This window comes from Canis lupus, chromosome 31, assembly GCF_011100685.1.
Source record: "Canis lupus familiaris isolate Mischka breed German Shepherd chromosome 31, alternate assembly UU_Cfam_GSD_1.0, whole genome shotgun sequence".
Taxonomy (NCBI): Eukaryota; Metazoa; Chordata; class Mammalia; order Carnivora; family Canidae; genus Canis; species Canis lupus.
The window spans coordinates 12,309,484-12,335,479 of NC_049252.1; the positions used below are offsets into that span (position 1 = coordinate 12,309,484).

The 25,996-nt window shown below is 36.2% G+C and overlaps 1 protein-coding gene across 7 annotated transcripts in view; it reads right to left on the reverse strand.

Annotated features, from left to right (window-relative positions):
- The window catches only part of NRIP1 (nuclear receptor interacting protein 1), a 99,972-nt gene that overhangs the window by 25,051 nt on the left and 48,925 nt on the right, over positions 1 to 25,996 (reverse strand). Inside the window, exon 1 of one of the 7 annotated variants that reach the window (XM_038581246.1) lies at positions 13,988 to 14,115. The exons of the other annotated variants lie outside the window; for them this stretch is intronic. The gene's annotated coding sequence lies outside the window, so the exon portion shown is untranslated. Of the gene's footprint in view, positions 1 to 13,987; positions 14,116 to 25,996 lie in introns of those variants that run through there. 7 annotated transcript variants of the gene reach the window in all.

The window sequence follows — 25,996 nt, forward strand, 5'->3', positions numbered from 1 at the left end:
ATTCTTTCCCTGCACTGGGCCTTAATCTGTCTCCTCTTAGTCTTATGGCTGGTCTTTTAGAGGCCTCAGACAACAAGGCTAATCCTTGAATTATCCTTCAAACATGAGAAAAGAGCTGCCATATTCCACTGACTAAATCTATCACCTTGTTAAGGTCTAGATAAGATAGTTAAATTCCACTGTTGACAGGAGTCTAACAAAGGACAAACAAAAGAAGATAAATGTTCTGGGGCTCTAGTCTGTGGTGGTTGCTACAAAGATGCAATTCTTTTTCTTTTTTTTTAAGATTTTATTTATTTATTTGCAAGAGAGAGACAGAGTGAGAGAGAAAGCATGAGTGGTAGGGCGGGGCAGAGGGAGAGGGAGAAGCACACTCCCTGATGAGCAGGGAGCCCAATGTGGGACTCGATCCCAGGACCTCCAGGATCATGACCTAAGCTCTAAACAGACACTTAACTGACTGAGCCATGCAGGCACCCCAAAGATGCAATTCTTTACAAATTCCTGGCTGGCCAAAGCAATGTATAAAAGGCTCCTGGGGGATGCCTTAAACAGGCCTTTAAGTAGCTCATCCAAACCTAAGTAGGGTTTTCTGTTCTAGCCCTTTCTATTAGTACGTAAAACTGCCACAGAGTACAGCAAAAGTGAATTTGGAAACATTTGGTATGGCAAATACTTTGTTATAGAACTCTGAAAACTTTGGGTTACTTTTTCTACTCCAAAATCTAGTCTCTACTGTCCTAAGTCTCCTGTTTTTATTAGAAAGTCCACAAAGCACAGTGGTTCAGAGAACAGTGTGTGGATTCCTGACTCTTTAATTCATTAGTAGGTGACTCTGGTCATCACCTATCCTTCCTGGGGCTCAGTTTCTTTAGCTGGAAGACAGGAATCATATTACCTACCTCATAAAGCTGCTGTCGGGTTCCCAACGTTCATAAAGCTGTTGTCTTAAATGAAATATGTACGTAAAACACTTAATATAACATCTGCTATCTTCTAAGCACCTGATAAATGTTAACTATTCTATCAGTCATGGCCATAGCACCAGACTTTTGCAAAAAAATTAAAATAAATAAAAAATAATATATTTTTTTCTCTTCATTTGCCAGTCACCACACATAAAGCTTCATGAGAATTTGAATTTCTTTTGTAATCCTGTGCCTGATAGATTAGAGCCACTCAAAATGATCTGTTGAATGCTTTAACATAATCCCTGGATATCCTGGAAAACTAAAAAACAAAACAAAAAAACCCCAAAACTTTTGATCTGTAAAATAATTTAATAACCTAGCTAATTAATTCTTTAATTTTGTAATATTTTGTAAGACATGTTTCCATAAACCAGAGTAATTTTAGGTACAAAGGATACCTATTATTTCTTTCTTCCCTAGACCTTTTTCTTAAAGAATCTGTTCCCAGTCCATTAAGCCACAAGGAAATGTGGGAATGTTGGGAACCTAACTAAACTGGATCAATACATTTCTTCTTGTGGGATCAGAAATTCAATGAAATGGAAAAACCTTCATTTTAGGTTGCCTTAATGAGGCTACATCACACAGATGACAATGCTGAGGAGTCAGTATGCTGAAAGAAAGGAATGAAGTATGCATATACAGAAAAGCAAAGATGAGGAAAGCAAAAGGAAGAAAGAAAAGACAGTCAGGAGTGGCTGAATGGTTTTCCAGTTTCAAGGAGGTACAATGCACTCTTATCACTGAGTTCCTAACCTACTTCATGTCTCGAAAAAATCCACCATACATGAGCTTTGTGGAGTGAGCCTCTGTCCTGTGCAATCACAGCATCCTTATAATAATACTATACAAGACAAACTGTACTTTTTTATTGATAGTCTTATTTTTTTTTTTTTTTATGTTTTTATGATAGTCACAGAGAGAGAGAGAGAGAGAGAGAGGCAGAGACAACAGGCAGAGGGAGAAGCAGGCTCCATGCACCGGGAGCCTGATGTGGGATTCGATCCTGGGTCTCCAGGATCGCGCCCTGGGCCAAAGGCAGGCGCTAAACCGCTACGCCACCCAGGGATCCCTATTGATAGTCTTAAAGGCTTCTGCAAATATCAACACTCTCCCTTACTTTTCCTACAGTGTCTCCACCTCATACATGGTCTAAAAGCAACACGTACCTCCGGTTTTCAAATGGGGAAATCTAATGACACGAAGAGGTAAATAAGTTGTCCAAGGTCATACTTAGAGTTTGTAGGGGCAGAGCTGATAACAGAATTTCAAATTTCTTATTCCCAGGAGCTTGAACTAACCAATAAACCAGCTGCCTCCCTTGACGGAACTAAAGTATGCCAATTATCCAAACTGTGTAGGAAACATTGACCAAAACAGGGGTTAATTGGACATTGGTTGTTTTAATTCCATAATCAGCTCTTTCCCTGAGCTACCCTGGGAGTGAATAACATATCTTTTGCAGGAATGGGAAAGAGGCCAGCACAGGCCATCTGGCTGAACATGTCCTTTCGTCAACTTATCCTGCAGCTGTGTGAAACTTACTGATGTTGAAGAACTTTACAGTTTAATTTATCATTTTCCCTCTATTAAATTTGAAAGTAGATAAATCTTTATTTTCATATTAGCCAAACAGTTTAACTGACTCTGAGGTTATTGAATCTACATGAACTTATATATGCTGTGGGTATGCATGCACATGTGTGGGCAAAGGGGACTGAAACTGCCTGACGTTAAGAATGACTTCTCATATTCAGAATGAGAGCAATTCATTTAAAAAATGGCCACTAGAAAAGAAATAAGGACTCACTGTTCTTTTTACAGGAAAAGTAAGACAGAATATTGATCTTTCTCTCAATCAGGAAAAAAGGGAACCATGAAAGAGCACAGGTAGCCTATTTCCCTGTCCATGTTCCTGAGTTCTATTTTGTAATTTTGTTAGGATGACAACAAATCTGGACTACTAAACTCAAGAGCAGTTCCTAAGACCTCAGAGTCAGATTCATATCTATCCAGTGGGTTCAAATCAGGATATTAGCACCGCTAGCCTAAGGCAATAGTCAAGAGTTGCTTAAGCCTGTTATTTTTTTTCTCTCGTTTCTTCCTTCTTGTGTCCTCCACCTCTTTCCACCTCGCTCTTCTTTTTTCTACCTGTTAATTCTCAAGCCTTAAATTATTCTACGTGTTTTACTCATCAGTGCTGCTGATACTCAGAAGTACAGAGGTTCCTGGTATTGATGGAAAAGTCCCATTCTCTATGCTGGCAATGGTATACAGGAGTGGGAACAGGATGGGTTATTAATAGTTACTAATGCAGGCAGGAATACCGAATTGTGGCTCAGACTATGGTTGACCAAGCCCTAGATGATGAGCCTTAAACAAGGTTTAAGGTCTTGAGAATGAATGTTTGAAAAATAAGGCAAGCTTAGAGGGAATGTCTTTACCCAGTCAGTATACAATCTGGGTATTTTCTCTTAATTTGAAGGGTAAGGGTCCATGCCAGGGAACTACAGTAGGAATCAGACAAGAAGTGATAAAATCTTAAGGGAGACACTTATATTCAAGCTATATGTGTGAGTGGATGTGGAAAACGAATTCCTAAAGTAGAACCAAGCACTAAGGGTGGGTAGATGGGTTATGGTGAAATTCACAAGCAAATAAAGACCAGATGGTTCTTACTCAGAGGGCTAGATAGCAAAATATTAGATAAGGGGATCTGGATTCAGCTAACCTCTACCATTTCTAGAAAAATATACCCCTATTTCTAATAGGAAATGGGTATGGCATCTAATGGTGAGCAGCATCATACAGGTATCGTGTCTGCAGTCAAACTTCATTAGTGAAGTTGGGTGGGAAGCAGGGTGACCCGGGGTCAAGCAAGTCCAGGATGTACCTAAGAGCTCCAGATGCTTCTCTTGTTTCATTTCCTGCTGTCAACTATTGTATTTCCACCTGTCTCCACTTCTAATAAACTTTGGTGGTTCCAGATCCGAGATTATAGCCTTGGGCAAAATGTTTTGATAATAACTGCCCAAAGATGGAGTCAGAAATAACAGTTATTCCATGGTAGGATAAATAAGACAAGAGGCAGAAGGTTCTACTGTGACAGTTCTCCAAATACTTCTGACTAAATTCCTTCCTGCACATCATGTAAATGCTTCTTCCTATTAATAGGACCAGGGCAGGATCAAAAGAGGAAGACAATGAATTTGGCCATCTGGACCAATTCCTGGAACTCTGGGACTACAAGAGATACTGAAGGAAAAAGAAAAAGTGACCTTGTGTTATTATCTCTTTGTGCCTCACTTTACTCATTTAAAAGCAGAAGGCTCAACAAGATCCTCTTTAAGATTCTATCGCATCTCCCCAGGCTCTAGTTATTTTAGCTTCCTATTTTAAAGTCCTCCTTGAGAATGTTCTTAGTACAGCTAAGACTAATCATTCTGCCTTTCTTTCTCTTCTCCATCTCTTAGAACTGATGCTCCTTTCAGGGAGTAAGTATGTATTTCCACTCTAAATGGAATAAAATGCCTTCTTTCATCTTCCTCCTTACTCACAAAAGAGAGACTTTTTATAAGTGTCACTCCAATTTTTTTGCAGTTGTGCTTTAGAGATAATTATCATGGCTATCAAAAGGAAATAAAAATACCTGCATAAATGATATCACATTTTCAAAAAGTGACTAGAATGCAAAATTAATATACTCTTCTATGCGTACCATAATCAGAGGAAACATGCTACCCACTGCTCCTTTTACTTTCCCCACAACATACTCTAGAGTCCAGGCATGTGCAAAGATTCGCCAAAAATATTCCCAGAATTAAAGTGCAAGAAACTCTAAATATTGTCTGTTTATATCTGAGATGGTAAGGAACCTCATCCAGGATTCTTTTCCTTTAAGAATTTTTCCTCCTCTCCCCTACCTGCCCCAGTTTCTCGGACAAGTGTTTTCTCCCCTATCCTGAATGTCTTACTAATTCAGCTTCAGGGAGTATAGTGGTTTATGATATACTCACAGAAATGGCTGATAAGATTCTGTATTCATTTACATAAAAGGATACCATTCAAAGTTTTAGAAGAAAAGACTTAGTGTTTTCAAAAAAAAAAAGTCTAACTGCAAACATGGGTTTGCTATAAAATAGTTGCCATGGTTGACCTGCTGAGTACCGTGTCCTGTCACCCTCTCAAAAGGTGTGTTCCTGTATGTTCACTACAGGAATACTCTCTAAAAGAGTGACACAAAGTGGGGAGACTCCTTCAATATAGTAAAAACATATATAGGGTACTGAAAAAAGTCCCCACATTTAATAATATTTTTGTTCTAAATATATTACTCAATGGCATAAACATTATGAAGTAAAACTGGTTGGAACACATGTTCAGAATAAAAAGGGCTCCATGGAGTTGTGTATAACTGGCAAAATGAAAGAACAAAATTATACATTAAAACCTGAATACTGGGACAAAACAAATGGCCCGGAATTTCTACTTTTAACTACACAATCAAGAAAAATGGTCATCAGATAGTTGATACTAGTCAAATCTTAGTACAATTATGACTAAAAAGGCTTAAAAATGATTCAACCTCCTTAAAACCTTTAAATTTGGTTTTTAGTTACTAAAAAAGATTGTCAACAGGAAGAACACTTCTACAATTGTAGAAGATAACTTCTGTATTTTGCATTGTTAATTATTTATACCTTTGTGTGATCTGCGATGGGCCAGGGGACAAAAGAGGGTTGGAAGTAACCAACGAAAATGGAGACCAGTAACAACAAAAAGTCAGGACCGAGAGGCTAGACTCCAGAAACTATTTTACTGTAGTGGCTACTCATAGGGTTAGACACCACTCCAATCCTACCAGATTTAATGTCAATAATTTAAAATGAAGAAAGCCTAAGAGTCAGATTTTCCATAGTTCACTTCAGAAAGAGCTTCTTTTACACCTTCAAACAATTTGTATAATAAAAAATTCCTCCCAGCTTTCATTTATAAAACATACTGTGAGCTTCACAAACAGTAGTACTGGGGCTCATCCACTAGCTCTGCAACTCCAGATAAATCTGTCCAAGCTTCAGTTTAATATGTAGGATACCAGCTTACCTAAAGGGACAGTTGTGTAGACTGAATAACATATATATAACATACAACACAGCAAGTCCTTAAGAAATGTTAATTTTCTTCTTTGTGCTACTTATTTCTCTAGAAGATACTACTGATAATTTACTGATTGTTTTAATATAATTTTATATCAATTAGGCAAAACCTATCCTTTCCAAAATCAAATAGTATAATGGAAACTAAAGTAGAAGTGCTATATTGCAAATGTTTTGGATACTCAAGTATTTTCAACACCCTTTTATATAATATCAGTAGCTAACTAATAGAATATCTAACAGAATCTGAAATCTAAAGTTGAACCATATAATAGGTATTTTACTGTGACGTGGTACATTAAGTTACAGCACATTGCTTAGTCATAGTATTGGGACTATTGATTCCACTACCCTATTGTTTATAAGGCCCCCCATTAAAAGCAAACTGCTAATTTTTTATGCTATACAAGGAGAACTTAAGTGTTACCTGATTCCGCCCCCCCCTTATTTTCATTTAATTAAAGGAAATAAAACCATTAGTTTACTGAAAAGTATCAGCTTGTCAGTGATAACACTGGATCAGCTTTAATCCGGTTAAGAAATGTGATTTTTAAAAACTTAATGTTTAAATGACCTTTCTTTTTACAGTGAAAAATACTATTGACAGTGTCAATGTTCCATAGCAGGGATATTGGGAAGTTAATTGGTTCAGTATACCTAAAAAAGTCGATAATATATCGAAGCTAAGAATTTGGACTTTGAATTTTAACTCAGATATTAACTTTTCTGAGATCCTGGGAATAATGTGACCTATCTAAGAAGGCTGTAAAAAGGATTTAATGACATAAAACATGCAAAGTACATAGTATTGTGGCTGGTATCCTCTAAGTACACATAAGTGGAAGCAGATTCTATAGTAAGCTGTATTTTTCCCTCTAAAGCAAAATAAAAAAACAAACAAAAAAAAAACAATTAAAAAAAACCCACCAAAACTATGTTGACATGGCTTACATTTTCTCAGTACTATGGAAAACAATCCAAAACCTGTACCACCACAGAATAGCATGACAGTAAAAAGCTAAAGTTATGAATCATTCCAATGTTATATAAATTAAATAGTGGTACTACAAATACAGCTTTCAAGCCAAATAAAACAAATGACAAATGTAACTCACATTCATGTACACAAATGCACAAGTATACTGCATAAAAGGAACACTCAGATAAGAGGAAATCACAACACGTATCTGAATGATCTGAGTTTTGCCCAGTTTGTCACTTACTATCCTAATAACCTTGGCAGCCTACTTAATTACGCTAAATCTCAAGTTTCTTCATGCACAAGAGAAGGAGAATAAGCTCTACCAAGAGAATAGTTGGGAGGATTAAGGCTGTACAGTATGATGAAGCTTCTTAAATTTAAGAACCAAGGTTCCCAGAAAGGTAGCTGTACAGACCTGCAGGACCCATGATGTCAACAGCTTCCATCAAATCATCAAGTAATTACTTGAACCCCAAAGTATTAAGAAATGTTTTAGGTTTGTCAAAACTCTTAAAAATGTTTAAAGTCATACATGATTACATGATTTGAGGTATTACTATTTTCCATGAATTACAGTGCTCTGGAAAGCTGATAGAGATTTAATTTTATAAGAATTTTAATATTTCATGAACATGGAGGAAAGAAAATTCTTATACATGTAAAACTAAACCAGTGCCTACATCCATACCTTAAGAAATTCCATCAGTAAGACTGAGAAACTCCTTAATGATTACAAGACTTTTTTTTACATAACATTATCTGACAGCTGTTGTGATAACTAGTTTAGCTGTGTGTGTATGTGTACTACTGTACTAGCTTCCTAATTGGCCCCCCTCCAATACATTCTCCACATTGTAGCCAATGATCTTTGTGAAAGGTAAATCCCCTTGGCTAAAAACCCATAATGGTTTCCTATTTCACTTCGAATAAAGTCTTAATTCCTCTGTGGTCCACAAGGCCCTGTATAATCTGGCTCCAGTGAATCTAACCAATTTTATCTCAAGTCATTTAGTCCCTTACTCATTATACTCTACTAAGCTGCTGCCCAACAGAAATACAATGAGAACCGAAAATGTAATTTAAAATTTTCTAGTAGCCATATTTTTAAAAAGTTAAAAAAAAGTAAAACTAATTTGAATATATTTTATTTAACCCAATATATCCAAAATATTGTGATCTCAATATAAAGTTCTTAAGATATTTTACATTCTTTCCATCACACCAAGTTTTCTAAATTAGGGTATATTTCACAGTTAGAGCCCATTTCAATTCAGAGAAAGCTTGTGTGGCTCATAGCTACTAAACTAGACAGCACCATTTAAGCTACAAAGACTTCCTTCAGTGCCACAATGGACAATTTTTTTCTAGCCCTCTAGCCACTGTATGTGAGATTCCCTGTTCCTAGAAGGCTCTTCCTCTGACTAGCTCCTTTGTCTCTTTCCCCGACTTGGCCTAAATGTCACCTCCTTTCCCATAAACCTTTCCCAATGGCTTTATTCGCTAGCAAAGCACTCAGGAGAGCACAACTGTCTTGGGTTTTCTCTCCTTCTGTGTTTTGTTTTTGTTTTTGTTTTTTGCTTGCTTACTTCTCCTTGCTTTTTAAATACTTGTTTAATACCTATCTTCTACCACTATGTTGTAATTATTGCATCATAAAGATGAGGATTAGTTTTATTCTGTTGCCACAAATATGTCTGAGGCAATTGAATTTTGGCTAAATAAGTGGATATCTATATATATTCTTAGTTTCTTTCTGAACACAGAACTTTGATACTGAAAGAAACTTGCAGCATAAGAAATACATATACAATCACTTAAATTTATCACTTAAGCCAAGTAAAGACATTTAAAAGATATAACTTTAAGAAATCCTTTGATTTTGTGCTTTTCCAAAGATCAAAAGAAATAACTTCTTTTAAAATTATAAGTACTACCCAATGAAAAAGTTAAATTTTAAACTCAGATCAATCATGAAGTATTTCTAATATTCCTCTTTTCTGTGCCTTCTGCATAAGTATTGTGTTAACTGCAATTTATTTGGCATTCACATTTGTACACTTAGATCACCTCAGTCCTTGAAAGAAATACAAAAGTCTATAATTGCTAAGTAATTTCTATACTAAAGGGAGAAATGAAGGGTGTGTAAACTACAAGTGTCACTGGAAGAAAACTAAACTTTTTAGCTAAGATTTAAACAAATTAAACTTTATTTCCTTTAGCTTCTCATTTTCCATATTATTTACTATATTTTATTTTTTTAAGATTTTATTTATTTATTCATGAGAGAGACAAAGAGAGAGGCAGAGACAGGCGAGGGAGAAGCAGGTTCCCTGCAGGGAGCCTGATGTGTGACTTGATCCCAGGACTCTGGCATCATGACCTGAGCCAAAGGCAGATACTCAACCACTGAACCATCCAGGCATCCCTATTTACTCTATTTTTAAACTGAGATCCATTATTTACTTACGCTTTTACACTGTTATATGGAAAGGTGGTCGTGAAAATTATGCAGTTTTTATACATATTTTAAGATATTTCATACAAAAAAAATCACATAACTGACGTAGTATGTACTTTTGAGAGGGAATGATATTAAAATTACATGCTCTTTTTTTTAATGTTGAAATCTGAAACTAAATTGACAGTTAAAAAAATTGGAATAAGAGTTTATATGTAGCTTTAATATACCGCATATAAAAGAAAGACAGTATCATTCATTTTGAAATATCCAAAAATTCTATTGCATCATATTATGGTTACCCAGTCAAGTCCTCTATTAACAATAGTAGCATAAAGAATACATTTGCACAGGACATAGCTGTCTTACATTGGGACACACAAACCCCTATACACAAAAAATTCTCAAAAACATATATATAATGGTCCAGGCACTATACATGTGTCCTTTCATTTAATCTTCATAATAACCTCAGAAGGTAGATATATAACAATGCCCATTTTGAAGATGGGCAAACTGAGGTTTAGAGATGTTAAATAGTTTGCCTGTAAACTTTGCTATTGTTGAATCAAAGAGGTAAGAGTGGAGATTTTTTTTTTTCCCCACTAATAGGACAGAAAGGCTTAGAAACAGTTTACTGCAATTCCTATGACTTGCAAGCTTTATATAAACTTGAATTTGGAGCATGAGACAGCCCAAGTCCCCAAACCACACCTCCAACATCCACTAGTTTCCCACTGTTTCCATGTTTGGTCAATTTGGTTTCCTGTCCGTTCTCTAGTTCCTCCTTCATTTCTCTGCTAGAAATAAAATGAGGTTATGAATCTCAGCCCAAGTAGATGAAGGGGAGTCTACTTTTGTCAAGCATGGATTTTTGGATAGACTTTCTCATTCTTTAACTTGGATATTCATCTGACGTGTACTGCTGTGATCTATCTGCAAACCCCAACTCCATCCTCAGGAGTCTAATTTTTCCAAGAACAATTAGAATATTTCTCAAATTTGGCAGTTCAGCACTTAATTATGCTTCAAGGAGGCCATGCCTGGCTAGTATCCCCCACCTTGGAGGTTCGTACTATCCAGCAAGACTCTCTGTTAGCTATTCTCTTTCTCTGCTCAGCTGTTATTACACTATTAAGGGAAACACTGCCATAAAATATTAAATATCAATAGGCTATAATGTGTTTATTTGTAATTGTACCAGTCACAGATTTATTATAATATAGACTTTACATTTTTACATGAAGATTTTTCCTTAGTTTTTATCTATTTTTATTTTATTTTAAAGATTTTATTTATTCATGAAAGACAGACAGTGAGGCAGAGACATAGGCAGAGGGAGAAGCAGTCTTCTTGAGGGGAGCTCGATGTGGGACTCGATCCTGGAACTCTAGGACCACACCCTGAGCCAAAGGCAGACTCTCAACTGCTGAGCTATCCATGCGTCCCTTCTTAGTTTTTAGTGTCTTTTTTAATGATACTCAATATTTTCTCACTCTTTCTGGTATATTCTGGGTCCACATTCATGGAGAACAAGTCACAATTGTTGTGTGTGTATAAAATGATGTATCAGTTCACTTTAATTTACAACCTACTTGGATGTGAATTAAATTTTGTTGTGGCTATAAGATTTTACACTTGTTAACGGATTTCTAAGGTTCCTATCACTCAAAAACCCTGGTCCAAACCTCGCTAATAGACACCAAATAATAAAAACATCTGCTCATTAACTGAGCTTAGAGAATTGTCACCCACATATTTAAAGTTGTCTTCATTAATGACTTTCATTTCATGGCCTAAATTAATGGTCATGATAACACGCTAAACATTTGTCTTCTCCATATGTTTCATGTACCTAGGTATCAAGGTATCAAGATTAGACTTAAGTTAACATGCAGTTTTCTTGGATGTTCAAAGTAATTTGTTGATATTGATTAATAAGCATAATGTACCTAGATTCACAACATGAATCTAAATAAGAAATGGATTTCATAGCTTTAAAAAATTTGGCATCATAGATCAGTACATGAGGGAAAAAGATGGAGTCAATCTGAAGTGAAGAACTCTAAGTGTGTTTGTATATCCTTGTCCAGTGTTCAGAGGAATAACAATGTAAAAGCAGTCACTTGAATGACTCTGCCCGTAAGACAATTCTATAAACATGGCCCCTAGGTTGGTTCTAAAACAATGAATCTCTATTTTTTTGACTCACAGAATACTTTCAGAAAAGAAGCTGAGGCTAAGGACTTACTATAGTCAGCAGAGCAAAAACTGAAACTGTAAATAGACAAGAGAGAAAACACAAAGTGTGTGTGTTGGTTGGTGAGGTGATTGGTTGAACATTTTTTATTCATTTGACCAAGAAATAGTTACTGAGTAGTTATTATGGGCCAGGTACAATAGGAATTGTGGGTACTTTGGTAAACAAAAAACAACCTTCCAGTCCACCAAAAGAAGAAGAAGAATGACAATAATAGGAAAAGAAAACATAAATATCAATTTATTTTATTTGGTATTCCCTTCTCTATCTTCCCATTCTGAGTTGGCTGAACATTATATATATCCATGCCATGCATTTCTTTTGATACGGTGAAAGATAACAAAATTTTCAAAGTTTGTAAAGTACTTACAAAACTAAAAAACTAAAATTAAAGCTAGAAAAAGTTTAAAACATGTTTTATTCTGGAAAATATTCTGGTTCTTAGTTCTATGGCTTATTTTTCCTCTACATTAACTCAATTTACATTCTTTCAATAAGAAAAAAACTACAAAACTAGGTATATAAGAATGTAGTAGTAATCATTTTGATGGCTTATGTTCAACTGAAAACCTATCTAATAGCCTTAATTTTGCCATCAAGTTTAAAAGTTCTTTGAGGGATCCCTGGGTGGCGCAGCGGTTTGGCGCCTGCCTTTGGCCCAGGGCGCGATCCTGGAGACCCAGGATCGAATCCCACATCGGGCTCCTGGTGCATGGAGCCTGCTTCTCCCTCTGCCTGTGTCTCTGCCTCTCTTTCTCTCTGTGTGACTATCATAAATAAATAAAAATTAGAAAAAAAAAAAAAAAAAAATTTAAAAAAAAAAAAAAAAAAAAAAAAAAAAAAAAAAATAAAAGTTCTTTGAAAACATCCCATCCCTTTATGGATACTATGACCTTAAATTTTAATCACATCAAGATTTGGTATATTTGTTATTTAACAAGTGCTTAAAAATGTTTCTCCATTCACCCATCTTCTATGAAAGTATCTGAGAGCAAGTCTAGACCGATGTCTATGACCTTTGATTTCACTGATCTTCTGTATCAGGATGTTTTTGTGATATTAAAATTAGTATATGCAAAACAATTACACATTTACTAATTTTTTTAACAATTACACATTTAAATGGAAGTGAAATGTCATCTGAAAACTGTAAAGCTATATACTAATTTCAGGAATGGAAAAGTAAACAATGGAAAACAACTTTAATTCCATCAGTGAGCTATTCTGCTTCTTCTCTTTCCTAAATCAAGGTTCTGATTATAATCGGAGGATCAGGATGGAGACATAGGAGGCAAAGGGCACTTGCAGTTCACATGTGGCAAGAGGCTGGGACAAGAAGAATTTCTCCTATCCCTTTCACAGTGCAGATTTATATGTAACCTGAAAAGTACAGCCACAACATCTCAGGAATGCCTGAAAATGGCAAGGGGTAAAATCCTAATCACAGATACTTCAACCATTTTATGAAATATTTAATTTGTTACAAGCAATCCCAAATTTTACACTACAAGTATCTGACATTCACAAACTGGAAAAAAAAAAAACCTACAAAAAATGTTTCAATTCCCCATGACAGAATCAAACAGTACAATGTTTGTACAAATGAATGAAATTAGTAAAAGAATAAAGTAAATAACATATTTCTTAATTTACTTAATATAGTTGAAGGTGGCACAGTGGCTACCGTGTTTTTTTTTTAAAGGAAAACCTCTTTTCTTATTCTCTGCACCACATTATGTAGGACCTTTAACAGTGTAATATACTGAAAAATAATTAAAAAATCATTTCCTAAACCAACTAGGTCCTCCATGACTTCTCCCATTCATTTTGTGGTTAAAATCTTATAATATTAGCTTGAATTTCATCTCTGCCTGACACGTTTCAAGCAGTGAAGCAGATTAGTGCCTCAGAACACTTTATAGGGTTTCGTTATCAATCAGGTTATGTTCCTAGTGACGCTTTCAACACAATTATCTTATTCGAATGAACTCTCATGGATTGAAGTAAACAATGCTGTAGCCCACTGCTCTTGTATACTTTACATTCATTTATTTCCTTTTTCTTTACTTAGACTTAAAGCACGTGCCATAGAAAGAGCGCATGTTAAATATTCCTGGAGTGTCACAATATGTAATACAATAAAACAGATTACAACCCTACCTTTCTTTCACAGCAGTGGTGCCAAGCACAGGTACACCGGAGCAATCAATTTGTTCTGCAGACAGTAAGGCTTTCATAGAATACTAATGTAAGATCTCTTTTCTTTCTCCTTTGCCTTGACTCCCCAATGCCCGGGTCCCGACCAATACTAGGAGGAGGGCGGTATGTCTTCTGCTGAGATAACCACAACTACTAATCAAGTCTACGTGTACAAGGGCACAGGATTAAACCTCCACCAAGCTTGAGTCAGGGTTTGAGAGCAGCTAACACATGCACAGCACGGTCAAAATTAAACACACACACACACACACACACACACACACACACACACAGACACCCATGCACATGCCATGAAAATACAGATGTGTCTACTTCGGTGAACTAATTCATCACACTTTACCATGATAGATTTTTTTATTTCAGGAGCATAAAATTACCTCCTGTTGGACTGGGGGCTTAGATCCACAGTAACCAACAATAATTATTTTTTTCCATAAATGAGAATCATGATCAGTATTCTCTGCATTACACTGTTCAGATTTTTAAACATGGCATTTTTCTAAATTGGACTATCCAATACAATTTACATGGACTTCTACTTTCAAGTACTAACATAGGGTTAATGGACTCAGCAAAGATTCTTAAGATTTTGCACTTAAAAAAGTAATATAATAGCTCACGTCCACTTCTTCAAGAAAAGCATGTGCATTACCAATAGTGAAAAGATATCCAAAAGATTTTCATTTATTTTAAAGTTTTTATACTAAGTGTAGCCCCACGCTACTTAAAAAAAAATTTCAGGTCTCAAAATTATTTAAAAAACATTTTTAACACTTTATAATTATGGTAGCATACTGATAACTTTGATGTCATAAATCCAAAATCCAGAGGTTCCTCTCTACAAAGCATTTTTACTTGGCTTATTTCTTCTTTTATCCCAAACGTGAAAAGGTATGCCAATCATTGAGTAGGGTGATGACAGAAGTTGTTAAATATTTTTTAACAACACATATTAACCTCATTTTGATTTGCCTGCCTTAATTTTCAAATAACTCCTAAAAAGTCCTAATGGTCAAGGGGCTGCAAACTAAGCAACAGTTAAGGACAAAACACTCTAGATAATCAAAGAAACTTAACAGGAGGCTTCCTAAACCAGTTCTATTTTCATGTACACAAATGCTTTAACACTGCTATAAAAACATGGGTCTTACTCTGCACTCTTCTCTTAAAAAAAATGCAGCAGGAACAATTAAGAAATACTAGGGCCTTCAATGAAGTATTGCAATAATGTTTAATCGATACTGATGCATTTGTCCTTGACACACTGACCATGTCATCAGGCTACTGTCATGTGATATCATGTCATTTCCCCACCTGGCTCATGACCTTGCCCTCTAAATGACCTAAAGCTTCCCTCAAGTAGCAGGAGGCCCCTCCCCGCTGTCTCAGCAAGGTCGAATGGGTCAGCGTGTCCTCATCTATAATCCACCACCATTTGTCAGCAGGGAGGCTGGAGGAGGCAGGCTTGCTACAAGGGGAGAATGCCCAATTAGGCAGCTGTCACACAAAGCATAGGCTGCAAAATTATCCCCTGTCAAAAGAAAGAGCAGCTGCGGGTGCCAATTACAGCAACCTTTCAACCCTTCAGGTACTGGAAACTACACAGAAGTAAATGAAGAACAATTAGTGATAACAAATCGATGAATTAGGACAGTGAATTAGAAATTACTAGCAGGTGAGCCTGGGTCATATATGACATAAGGGCATACCAGACTCCAGGCAAGGGCCAGGGATGCACACAATCACACTAACCATTTTCTTGCATATAGATTTTCCCTCTGGCATTTTCTTCTTACAAACCCAAAACCCTTTAAAATACCCATAACCTAGAAGTATACATACCTTTTCACTTTTCATGGAAGATACCCAAATAAATTGTTTCTGGACTAGAAGGAAATCTTTCAGAACAGTAGGTCTATAGTTAATTCTAAATCATTCTCCTTACACAATCTATCATGCTATGTCCTCAAACTTAAATTTAAGCGTGGCCCACAAAATCTAAAATATCAATTTAAATAATCACACTTAAAATATTATCCATCTTCATCAAGTACTTGCCCTGATGCTACTTTAATCACACTCACGGGGAACTGTCTCCAAGAAAGCAACTGGGTATGAATTCTAAGACAACTGTGATGTTAATATCATCACGCTGACGTTACATTTCTCTACATGGTGTGATTCTGTGGATAAAGAAATAACTGCAATGTGTGCTTCTGTGTATGATACATATTTTAAAAATCAACTATAAGTTACTCAGGTTACTCTGCTCCTACTGAGGTGATATGCATCAAGTCTCAAGCATAGAAAGCCAATTCACCTGGACTCTTTCCAACGAATGTCTTTGGTAGTTAGCACTGGGAGGCAACAACAGAGGAACAAAATAGGCAAAGGAGCCCCATAAAGGAGAGGGAATCTAATATGGCTTAGTGTTTGTGGACATGGTTTCACTGTGCCTTTAAAAAGTTATGTATGATCAGAAACAACTTTCTTAAAGACCACTTTAAACCAACATGACTTTTTTTTTTCCTTAGGAAAAAGCATGTACCATCCTATACTGATTCTTTGAGAGTTGAGAAACCTGGATGATCTGCGCTACAATTTCTAAAGAAGCAGGGATAAACTGTTCAATGAGAATTCTAAATCACAAATGGGCAAAAAAGAGGGAGACAAGGTGAGGCAATAAAAAGCCCTTCGCTCATCCCCTCCAACATATTATAAATAAATCACAGTTGCCAGAAGGAAAAGTTCATAATTCCTAGCTCCTAAATCAAGTCATTTGATAACATTTCCATGAGAGAACTGTCGGCAGAAAACTTCTCCATTAAAAGTTTATCCAAGAATTTGATTCATAAATTATGTTTCACCCTGTTAAAAAAAAAGGGGGGGGGCACTTACACATTTCCTTTAGTTTAGAATGCCACCTTCTAAAGTCAAACCGAAGGATTCAGAGAAAGAAATGGCAAGGAGACCGGAATGAAGGAGTTAATGCCTTTAAAATTCAGCTTCCATCATACATGGGTGACTATCTCTTTAAATAATTTAAATCCTCTCCATCAACTACAAAGCTGTTTTGAAGCCATTTAGCTTTGTTCTTTACATGTGTTCTAATTAAGAAATGACCTTGTCATCACACACACCATAAATCCGGGATTATTTCCTACAGCAAAAAATTCACAGAGTCCCCCCAAAAAAGAAAAAGCAGGGGGGAAAAAAGACTTCTTCCTCAGTTCCTTACTAAAGGAAGTTGTTGGTTGGCTAAACGCTGAAGCAGTTTCACCGCATAATTTTTTTTGTTGTTGTTGAATGTCACAGGGCGGGTTAGTGTGACCTTGAGCTGCATCCGCAGCACAGCAAGGGTCGAGATGCCTGCAGGCGCCCTTGTACTGGATTTGCAAGACAAAAACCTTCAAACTGGCTGAAGGACATCTTAAATCTCTTCAAAGGTTTTCCGAACTAATCTGGGCTGCTCTTAGCAGGATCTGTGCCAGTGTGAGAGGCAAAATTAAAAACAAGGTCTTTGACAGGATGTTGTCTCCTCTTAACCCTTCCCAAGCAGCACAGAACAAATCACCAGCTTTCTGGAGAGAGAGTTTACCTAGAAGCATTCGTTCATAACAAATTATGTAAGCAAGCGATCACAAAGGATGGGGCAGCCACCAATCCTCACAATTAAACCTCCCATTGCACTTATTAAAGAATTGGGGGGAATCTTCTTCTTGCCCATATTTTAGTGCAGTGATAGGAAAACTTAAAGCTCTATTTGTTAGCTGTTAGGTTTGCGGAACAGTCATAAATTAAAAATAAGGAAATCTTTCCATCAACATTAATCTCTAGAATTTCTTTTTCTTTTAAGAATAAGCCTCTAGCTGGCTAAGTCACAAACTTCATGCATATTACATATAGCTTACTAAAATTGTAACAGGTAAAGAAAATTACATCATATGTTTATAAATTTCTTCTACCTAACATCATGGATACATGGCTACAAGAGGAAAAAATCAGCATAGTGAAAATGAACATATGTAAAATAAAGCAATGTCAGCCTTGTTACAAAAAGTCAGTGTAATATACTGTTATTGTGTGCAGTATTTCCAATGCATGTATCCAGAGAACAGTATCAATGCCAGCAGAGGGTGTGAGTCTTCCCTGGCAATGCTCTCAAAGTTTAATTTAGTAGCTATGCTCCCAATAGTCTAAGGGAACAAACTTTGTAACAGTGATTTTAGGATTTTGCATTTTAAGTATTCCTCCTTCTATAACATGTTCGTTTGTCATCATCAGATGTAAGGTATGTCATAATTAGTTGTAAAGAGTATTCAGTGAAAGGTAAGAATTTATTCAGGTCCCACAGGTTCCAAATTCTGCCCTTTACAAAAAAAAAGACTAAGTAAATTCAAGACTACTCTGAGTAACTCAACATACTTCCACTTATTTGAATTCTGCTATGCTTTCCTGAATGGGACAAGAAAAGGGTAAAGTAATACCTGGTAAGTAGATAACGCATGAGAGTGAACCATACATGTGAATTTCTTGTCTCTGCGCAAAAGGAGTCAAGAGCATATACTGTGCTAAATGCTATGGCTGAAATCTATAAAAAAGAGTACTCTAGGAATGCAGAGTGAGTGTAACTAGGCTTTCAGTTCACAGGTATATGTGTCCTAAGTGGTGGTCAGTTATGGTTAAAAAACAAGGAAAGGCTGGCCAGGGAGAAGAGAATGGCGCCACTCTAGGTTACATAAATAATAGTCAAAGGCAGAGAAGAGCGGAGTGTGATACAGGAAGGGGATGGTCCAATGTGACTAGAGATTAGGCTGAAAACGCAATTGGGACCAAGGACTTTGAATCAAGGCCATGCCAAGGAGCTGGCCTTTATCTTGGTGGGCAGTGGAAGGTTTACAGGCAATGCTATGATTAAATGCATGTCAAAAACAAAAACAGAAGTTGTAGAGTTGTTCATGGCTTGGAGGGGAGAAATTTGAGATGAATTAGTGCAGAGAAGAAAACATGGTCAAAATAAGGCAGGGGGCAGGAACCCTGAAGAAAAAGATAAACTAAAAAAACAATAAAGGTTGGTCTGAATCGTTGGAAAGCAATTTATAGAATATAGTGCTATTAAAAAGGGCATTTTTAATAGTAAATACATTAAGTAAAAAAAAAAAAAAAGATTATTGTTTCTCAAGTCCAGGTTTGTAAATCACAAATCCTGACATGATTTATACGGTTTCAAGAAAACTAAGAACTCCGATAGAGGTATGTAAGAGTCAAAATCAGATTCTGTTGGAGATGTGGATTTTGTACATTTCAAAGAACAATCTTCATTAGGTATCAGGTAAGAATTTTTGCTTAGTAAGGCAGCAATATGTACCTTTTCAGGATAGTATGGAGACATATTTCCCTTGGCTATAAGAGAGAGATGTCTGGCTTAAACCATAATGTGGTTGATGGAGCTATCACATCAAGGGTTTCATCAACACTAATAAGAATAAAATTACTCCAGCAAACATTTATTGAGTATGTACTATGTTTAGAACTCAGAATTAAAAAATAAAAAGTCCCAACATTCTATCAGCTTTGTGCTTCTCATGTATCACTTATAATGATAAGTCCCTAAATTACAGTTTCACACCATGACACCATTACACAACAAAAAGACTATTAGTAAAAAAGAATATTGAGCTGTCAGTGATTTAAGTCTCAACTAGCAACCATCTTAGTATTCCCACGCGGCTGACAAGGTACACAATGAAATCCCAGAACTCTCTGGGAAGACCCAGTACCCATGCAATTTGAAGAGAGTCGTCAAATACTCTAGAGACTGACTGTCCTGCTAAGACCTCAGAAGGAATTTAACAGAGTATCAGCCAAGGTAAGAGGGTAGGGAGTAAAAAAGAAGAGGAGACACTAAGGCCAAGAAACTATCTGCCAGAGAGCAGACTGTACTCTCAGAAAAGGAAAGCCAGCATCAGGGATCATATTGAAGCAAGTGGAGGGGAAGGTCAAAACAAAAGAGAGAAGAAAGATTTTGAAGGGAATATTTCTCACTTCCCTGAAGAAGCAAACTCTACTCTTCGAGATCATTAAGGAGGGACTAAATCTCCAAACCCTCTGGAGTAAGAAGAGGCACCACAGGAGAAGTATTTGGAGGTTCACAAGTCATAAAAAGGTCTAGTAATTGAAAGCCAGTGTAGTGACAGGGCACAACTAGAAATGACCTTCCCAAGTATTTACAAATAAAATGACTTCTCCCTGAATAAGCACCTCCATCCCACTGGTAATAGTTTCCAGCACATTCTATGTCTAGACATTAATATAAGGGTGGGTAATATAAGTCTTGCAAATATTTTTTAAAAACTCCAATAATTTACTAACCTACGAACACAAAGGCTAGGATACATTATTGAAATAAAAATACAGAATATTCTGTTGGCAATTAGTTAAGTAAATTCCTATAAAGCAGAAGTTCGGAAAGCATGGTCCAGGGACCCCAAGAGTCTCCATGATCCATTTAGGAGGCACATGAGGTCAAAATACTTTTAGAATACTAACCTGTTATCTGCTTTTTTGCTTCTTTCTCTCAGAGTGTACAATGATGTCCAGAGGCTACATGACGTGTCATGGCTAATGTGTTAATGGCTAATGGAATATAGCCTTGTATATTCTTGCGTTTTAACATTTTTCTCAGTTTTGATTTCTAATGTGATAAAATATTGGTTGATATGACCCTCACAAAGAAAAGCTCCCCTGGGTCCTCAATAAGTTAAGAGTCCGGAGGGGTCCTGAGACTGAAAAGTTTGAGAACTGCTGCTAGTCTAACTGTAACAGAATCAAGAACTTCAATCTTGTTTTTTTTTTAATCTTCAAACAAAATCTCCACTTTCTAATTTTCAAGAATTTACACTATTAACTATGCCAGACAAATACTATTCTCTGTGCAGAAAAGTCTTAAAGACTTGAGTAGGGGAAAGAAAAGAATGACCTTTTAAAAAAGAAAATTAGGAAACTAAAAATGATACAAAATATCATTCTTTGCATGGTCTCTACTCTTCGGCAATTACCATACCAGAAGTAACAAATCCACAATTATTGATAAAGAAGCTATATGTTGAGAGCTGAAGACAGAAGGATAGCTAAGTGATAAACTGGCCCTTAGTAGGCTTACCCCACCCCATCAGGAAAAATATAATCTACAACATAGTGAGATACTACTATAGGAAAACTCATGCACAAAGTGAAAAAAGCACGAAGGGGAAATTCTTGGAAAGTAGACAGGCAGCGAACACGTTTGTCAGTGAAGGCACCTGACCCCAGAGGTGGCATGTAATTCACATTACATGACTGGCAAAAATCAAGGTTTTGCCAAACGAACAGAAGTTAAAAAGCACTCTTCAAGCTGGAGGAAGCGCATCAGTCCCAGCAGGGAAAAGCAACAGCACAAAGTAGGTTTTAGAAACTTTAGTTTTCTAATCACAGATATTTGAATTCTGTTCAAATAACAGAAACTGTAATTAGAAAGTTTTATAGAATTTGATAATGTAATTTACTATCAGTTAAATTCAATGATGAGAAATTTGGACTTGTAATTTGTGTGCCTTTTTCTTAATTTCCAATCTGTTGTAGATAACAGCTTTTTAAAAATACAAAATAAGTAATTTTTAAAAAAATATATGAAGTGAAAACAAAAACTGGTCCTTCACACAGATATCTGGAGAACCTTAGAGAACAAGATGCAAGATGGCAGGAAGGAGGAGGGTCAACTGGAGACAAAAGCTTCAAGCTAGAGCTTGCATAGCTTGTACTACCAATACTCTATCTTCTTTTTTTTTAGAGAGAGAGAGAGGGTGCATTAGTGCACATGCCTGCATGGTGGTGGGGAGAGGCAGGGAGGTAGGCAGAAGGAGAAAGAGAGAATCTTAAACAGGCTCCATGCCCAGTGTGGGAGCTTGTCCTAGAACTTGATCCCAGGACCCTGAGATCATGACCTGAGCTGTAATCAAGAGTCAGATGCTCAACTGACTGAGCCACCCAGGTCCCATCAATAATTTCTATAAGTCAATACAAAAAAGAAAATAAATGGTGTTTGAAAATGACTAGTATACTTCTAATCCAGAGTGAGTAAGGAAATTCTGGTTATCTAAATAAAATGTGTAAACTCTACTGTTAGAATCACACTCATTTAGGATGTGCAAACCACAGGCCATGTGGTTGAAGGGCAAACATGGCAGAGAATCAAGGAGAATATCAGGTTTATTACAGTTATTTTAAGTGAAAATGACCAGGGTCTGGGTAAGAAGCGAAAGTGAATTAACACTCTTATCAACACATTTTAAAATTATTTTAGTTATTTCATTTGAAATCTTTCATGGGAGGGCAGCCCGGGTGGCTCAGCAGTTTAGCACCGCCTCCAGACCAGGGCGTGATCCTGGAGACCCAGGATCATGTCCCACGTCGGGCTCCCTGCTTGGAGCCTACTTCTCCCTCTGCCTGTGTCTCTGCCTTTCTCTCTCTCTCTCTCTTGAATAAATAAATAAAATTAAAAAAAAAAAAGAATTATGAAATCTTTCATGGGAGAGAAAAAACCTGAGTTGACATGGTGGCTTGGTATAGTGGTAAATTTTCCTCTCAAAATGTTAGGTAGTTACATCAATTAAGGTACTAAGTAGGGGCACCAGGGTAGTTCAGCGGTTGAGCATCTGCCCTTGGTTCTGGGCTGATCCTGAGGTCCTGGGATTGAGTTCCCCATCAGGCTCCCTGCAGGAAGCCTGCTTCTCCCTCTACCTGTGTCTCTGCCTCTCTCTGTGTATCTCTCATTAATAAATAAATGAAATCTTTAAAAAAAAAAATTAAAGTGCCAAGTAAAAGACTTTTAAAAAGTCAATCCTTTAATGACACCAAGTTCAGCAAAATGTTAATTATATTAATGTTTCCCACTGTAATCGTGAGTTAGAATTAAGGAAGGCCTGTTACTTTCCTATGGTCATTATGTTATTGGGATCACTGAATTATTCTATGAGAAAACTAACACAAGCAAACTGGAAGTTTTAGGAAAATGTGATGGCTGTGGAGACAAAGGCGTAAGTAAGGAGGCTTCCAGCACAAGCATTCAAGATGAGAAATGCATTCTGAGATAAGATGCTGGCTGTGGGAAAGGAAATTAAGGAGTGGGTTAAAGCAATCTTGGAAATTAATGCTTCATTTGAGTGCATCATCCACATTTTCTTGCAAAGGCTGTCCACAAAGCCAGGGAAACATCAGTTGAGAAAGCTAAGTTAGTTTAGGGAATTAATTCCATCTAAAATAACTCACCTAGATTCTGGACTGATCTCAGTTTCACCAGTACCATGTTCTCAACTGAATATCTTGTGTAGGAGTTTAAACACTTTTTTAAAGTGCTATTCCTTTTATTTCGGGGCTTGAACTCATGACCCTGAGATCAAGACTTGAGCTATTATCAGGAGCCAATCCTTAACTGACTGAGCCACCCAGGTGCCCCTCACAGTGTGATTTCTTAAAAACATTACTTTGAGAAATATTTTATAAAGTTTGGGGAAGGCATTCCATGTAGATGACTAGACTCATTTTACCAACCTAGTGACCCAATCTGTTAGAACCAGCAAAATCATTGGCCATTGTCTCTTTATACAGATACTTCTGTAAGCTGATGGAAAAGTTTTAGCACTTAAAACATGTGTTGAAATACTTATCAACAATTTAATTAAACTAGAAAAAAAAACATACATTAGAGAACTCTTCCCAGTGAGAATGCATGAGTTATAATAAAAACTCCACTTAGTGAGAAAATGAGTATATTCAAAGTGTTTAAGCTAAATTGATTTATGGTCAATTATATCTAATTGTACCCAAGATAGTCATTATTTTTATGTTATCAATATTTACCAAAGTTCACTAATAAATAAATGTTGCACTCTGAAATAAACAGAGCGTAGAAAGTATATGGAGTCCCCAAAAACCACTTTTTTGTGTTTTTATTTTGTTAGTTATATGGGATGACTAACTTTTTTTTTTTTCCAAAAGGAGCTGACAACTGAGCAAAGGAAATCTGGCCCAAGGCACTGAGAAGTTTTATAAACACTTCATACTTTATATGGCTTGCAATATTCATTTAATCAAATTCTTCTCCTTTTTTCCTAATCACCTTCTTTGGCCTCTCATTCAGAAGGACATTACCTAAAAATGTGATGTACAGAGTGTCTGAGAGGCTCAGTGGATTAAGCATTCAACTCCTGATTTTGGCTCAGGTCATGATCTCAGGATCCTGAGGTTGAACCCCAAGTAGGGCTCCACGCTGGATATGGAGTCGGCTTGAGATTCTCCCTCTCTCTCTCTCTGTCCCTCCCCCATTCTCTCTCTCTCTTAAAAAAAAGTGACATACCTGTTTTTTGGAGTGCAGCTGTATGAAAGACAAACTATAGTAGACCTCATGGAATATATTAATTCAGAGTCTTCAAGTGTTTTCTATCAAATACTAATCTATATAAGGCCCTCCTTTTGGAAACTGAGAATCCAATGGCTGGCTAATGGAATGCCTACTTAAAAGATATTTTATATGATGACAATTTCTCCAAATTTATTTGATCAAGAACTCTCATTCAAAACATAATTTAGAAAACATACAATTAACATATTCATTTCTAAATCTTGAAAAAAAATTAAATATATATAGATGATAATCATGAATAGCTCACTTTTATATGCTTTCAAAACTATTCATTGTACATTCTAAAGAATCTATCTTTTCTATCTGAGAGAAAGATCTAAATTTGATCATTTTTCAAAGACAACTTACTGGCTATGTAAATTTGCCAGCTGGCTATCTATAATTTATTTATCCAACTGTCATAAGTGGTGGTTGCTTACTTGGTAAAACAAGGGCGTTGACAAATTAAGAACAACAAACTAATTATATCTTGTAGGTCACAAGAATTTGCATGATTACAATTTTCACTTAACAAAATTAAAAGTTGGGAATTGGGGTGCAGTAACAACTATAAAAGCAAATTTCAGACTATCAGTCATTAACACAAATAAAAGAACTCAGCATTTAAGAAATACAAGTCTGGTTGATTTAAAATCTCAATTTAGAGGAAAAAATAATAGGTGAATATGTGAAGAATGACTAGCAACCAAATAATTATTAGTAATTGTGATTTTTATTTAACAAATAGAATGTTTTAAAGATTTTCATACTTAAATTACAAGAAAGAATAAACAGAATGATCAAAATAAGAAAGAAGTAGAATGATTAAATAAGTTATTCACTAGCTTTTCTGAACATAACCAGAATAGTGAAGAGAAAGGAATCTGTATCATCACCGTGCCAACCATATTATACCTAAGATAAGGAACAAATTTGGCTCAAAGTTGCCATCCCCCTTTAGAAACATCAGAGGCCATTAAAACACCATGAATTTTAGGATATCTTATCTGCTTTCTTCTAACAAGAGTTTTCAGCTAGCTAATTGAAAGTGAACTCTTCACAACTAATTATGAGCACAATAATTAATCACTATGTCCTTTCCTGGTTTACTTGGAGTGCTTCTCTGCCCAGGCAAAAGCAGCACAAAGTCCAAGAGCTTAAGACAGGACAAATTCATTTAGGTTGTAGCTCTACTAGATAACAGGAGTGTTAATCCAAGGAGAATTAACCACTCACCCATCTCTTTCTGTTGTTCTGCCCACCTACTTGTGTTAATTTAGTCAGATTATTTTATTACTTCTTAGAAATGCTAATATACTATTTGCCTTATAAGAGGTAACCATTTTATATAATTCAAAAATCACTGACTTAGACTATAATAAACCCACAATAACCAAATATTGCTCCTATTTTTCCTCACAACAATAATTAACTTTTTATCTGAAATCAGATTGCTATTTCAGGTTTTATATTAACTGTCCATTTTCTCTGGTTTTTGGTAAAACAAATTA